Below are 3964 nucleotides of genomic sequence, written 5' to 3'. Positions count from 1 at the left end.
CCTTTCCCAGTGATTGACGTGGGTACAGATCACAAAGAAGATTAGAAAAATTTCTATAAGTCTCAATTCGTAATTAGCCTGTGCAGGGGAATGTGGGCAGTCATGGGCTCATGTTTGCCAAATAAATCAGAGAACAAGACTTCAAAATCTTCTAATCCTTTAAATATCCTCTGGTTTTTTGCTTCACAGATGATGTTTCTTCTTCCTGAGAAAGCAGAAATTAGTAAGACCATTACTTAGTTTTCTCTTTTCTTTCCTTTTCTTTCCACACAGTGACTCACAATGGCATAAATTTATATTTAGAAATACCAGTTTAGTTTGGGGGCTTAGATAGCTAGACCAGAAACTAGGATCCATTGTCCTGCCAAATAGTTTAGGGTTGGCCTTTGTAGAAGCTGAAACTCCAATATCTGGGGGAAAACAAGACTTGGGGCAACCTGCCAAAGGAATGTTAAAAGAGTGTAGGCTACAAAAAGCAGACGCTGCACTGCTGAGGCAAAGCCTAAATGACAATCAAAGCAAGTCCAGGCCTGTGTCATCAGTCCCGTTCCTGTTGTGGAACACTGCCATCACTGTTAGACTGACAACTCTTTCAAAATCTGTGAAATGAAAAAAATAGAGCAGATTCACAAAATTTAAAGCTGATTTTTAAAAATATTAATTCAAATAAGAAAACAAAATATAGAATGAAAATGTATATGTAAATGTATAAAGTGGAGTAGCGGCTGCTCATGGCTGGCCATGAGACCGGGAGTGGACAGACAGACAGCACCCCTACCCCGAGTTGGGACCTTCTAACAGTGGATTGGGATGATGGTTGCACAACTCTGTAAATTTAAGAAAAATTATTGAACTTACACTTAAAACAAGTGAATTTTTTTTAATTTACAATTTTTTTATTGTTAAATCATAGCTGTGTACAATAGTGCAATCGCCTGTACCCATTCTAAGATGCACCATAGATGTGGCCCCACCCATTACCCTCCCTCCACCTTAACCTCCCCCCTCCACCCTAACCTCCCCCCTCCCTTCCCCTTCCTTGGCCCTTTCCCCATAGTCTTGTGCTATAGTTGGGTTATTATCTTCATGTGAAAGCTATAATTTAGCTTCATAGTAGGGCTGAGTACATTGGATACTTTTTCTTCCATTCCTGAGATACTTTGCTAAGAAGAATATGTTCCAGCTCCATCCATGTAAACATGAAAGAGGTAAAGTCTCCATCTTTCTTTAAGGCTGCATAGTATTCCATGGTATTCATGTACCACAATTTGCTAGTCCATTCGTGGGTCGATGGGCACTTGGGCTTCTTCCATGACTTAGCAATTATGAATTGGGCTGCAATAAACATGCTGGTACAGATGTCTTTGTTATATTGTGACTTTTGGTCTTCTGGGTATAAACCTAGTAAAGGAATTATAGGATCGAATGGCAGGTCTATTTTTAGGTCTCTAAGTATTCTCCAAATATCCTTCAAAGCAAGTGAATTTTTCCTAAAAACCATTAAGAAATATACAGTGCAAAAAATCATAGATATAGCTGTCATAAAAATACAAAAGATTATCAATAACTATATGCTATTGCTTTTGTAAAAATAATCGCAATGGATAAATTCTGAGAAAATTGGTGCGAGATGTCTTGAATAGTCCAATAATTATTTTTAAGTGGTAGACAAAGATTATCTTCTAAAATGATCCCAGAACTAGATGTGAACCAGTCTGTGAACCAGAACTTGAAATCACTTATTTATGCAGTAAAGGTTCTAAGAAGTACTTCCCCTCCCCTTGCATCTGAAATCCCTCCTTCACTATACTTTCAGGAAACGTTGATTTCTAACTTATGTAAGTTGTTTAAGAAAAAAAACAATAAAAAGTGGGGAGCAAAATCTAACTAGCTCACTTTGTGGATCTAGTGTATTCTTAACTCCATAAATAGATAAAAGATGAAAGTCAGGAAAAATTTATAAAAATTGTAACACATTTCATTTATGAACACAGGTATAAAGACACATTAACTGAATTCAATAGTGTATAAAAATATATCAATATCAAGTAGAATATCTCAGAAATATAAAACATTATTAAGCAGCAGAAATCTCATATTATGACAACTGAGGTGCAAAGATTTTTCAAAATGGTTCTTGAATCTCCAGGATCAAGCAAGAAAGTCCTTCTCTGGGACACAACCCAGGGAACTCTGACCCAGGTCCTTAAGGTGACATGCCTGGGTGGCAAGATATACTGCCAAGATATTTGGGGTACTGCGGAGCTGGAGACAACCTGGGTGTCCATTTCGAGAAGAGTGGTGAGTAAACCATGATAGGTGCACACCTGGGAAGACAACGCAGCAGAGAAATCCTCAGAACAACCCAGAGCTTAAAAACAGAGAATATAATAAAACAGATAACACCACCATGTACATAAATTACAAATACAAGCACACTAAATAGTGCAAAATTTGCAGTAATATATAAAATAAACAGAATACAATATAACACACTGAAATGCTGGAGGAGAGAGCATGGCGTGGAGTGTAGGTGGACATAAGGCATCAAGAAAACTGCCCGGACACTGATCAGTTACTACGAACCTGATTCACTCAACCACTGCACTGGATCTTACAGAAAAGTCACCTCTTTCCCAAGTTCCTGCTGGGACTGAAGCATCTGTCTCCTGTGCTCTTAAGACTAGTCACTTCGTTTAACATTTGACAGGGCTAATTTTACATATGGATTCAGTTGCTCATTATTCAACATAGTGATTCTCAGACTTTGGGATTTTAATAACCAGAGCATTTTTTTAAACATGGGTACCAATAGAATTATCTCATGTTTAATTTGCTGAGAAAGTAAAATCTGAAAATCAAAGTAAAGTATAAGATTCTCAAAAAAACCCTGTTAGCAAAATCATCCATCTTGTCTATTTTATCCCTCTACTCTATGCAGAAATATATAAATAAAGATGCAATATCATAGATACCCTTCTTTTCTTGGGCTGGGAAAATAGCCTCATAACCAAGTGTTTCCCAGCCTTTTCTACATTATCATCTCTCTGTCCCCGAGGAGTCTATTTAGATATTTTTTTCTAATCACCACCCCTCCCCATGAAATGTTAGTACCACAGATATACTGTGTTTCTCTTTATGTACCATGGCCCTTTGAATACCTAAGAATTTGTTCACTCCTCCCCCATGAACCAATTTCCACCCTCCTGGTAACAACATCACTCCCACTGAGAATGCTTACCATACATAAAGCCAGTCTGCCATCCAGGAGTTGAAACCATTTATTTCTGAGGTCAGATTCTAAGAATTATTTCCCCTATGTTTGTATCTGAAGTCTCCTTCAGCAATTTGCTAAGTATTCATCATTTTTAATTCTCATCCCATTTCCCTTCTAAGGAGGAAATATTCTGAGACACAATACATTAAGAATATAAAACATTATTTTTTGAATTAAAATATATAGAACACCTGCTAAGAATAATGTGCTTTGTGAAACACTAAGAAATATGAAAAGTTGACTCAGCTGCAGGCTTGTGCCTTAGAAGAGTTCAGAACTGGTGGGACAGGGCATTGAGTGCAAGAGAGGGAATGAAGGTGTAGAGGGGAGGGACCTAGCCTCAAAGGGTCAAAGGAGAACATGATGTCTGTCTTCTAACAAGTGGGGAGTAATAGGAAGGGGCTGAGAGGTATGGGTAGGACAGAGGTGTTCCTTTATTCATGCATCCCTTTATCCACCCACATATTTCCTGAGAACACATCTTGTTCCAAGCACTGCACTGGGTGCTGAGTTAGTGGTCCAGTGTAGAGTAGATCTTTACCCTCAAGCCCTTTCTCCCAGAGAGGATGAGCAGGTGCCGGGAAAGCAAACATTCTAACAGTGAGGAGAGCTCCTCATTCTGTTAGTAGCTGCCACGCAGGCCCTTGCAACTCCTCTTCTGAAACAAGTTTTGTTTCCTTTCTCAGC

Source organism: Nycticebus coucang, chromosome 8, assembly GCF_027406575.1.
Source record: "Nycticebus coucang isolate mNycCou1 chromosome 8, mNycCou1.pri, whole genome shotgun sequence".
Taxonomy (NCBI): domain Eukaryota; kingdom Metazoa; phylum Chordata; class Mammalia; order Primates; family Lorisidae; genus Nycticebus; species Nycticebus coucang.
Note: the sequence above shows the minus strand (reverse complement) of the source record.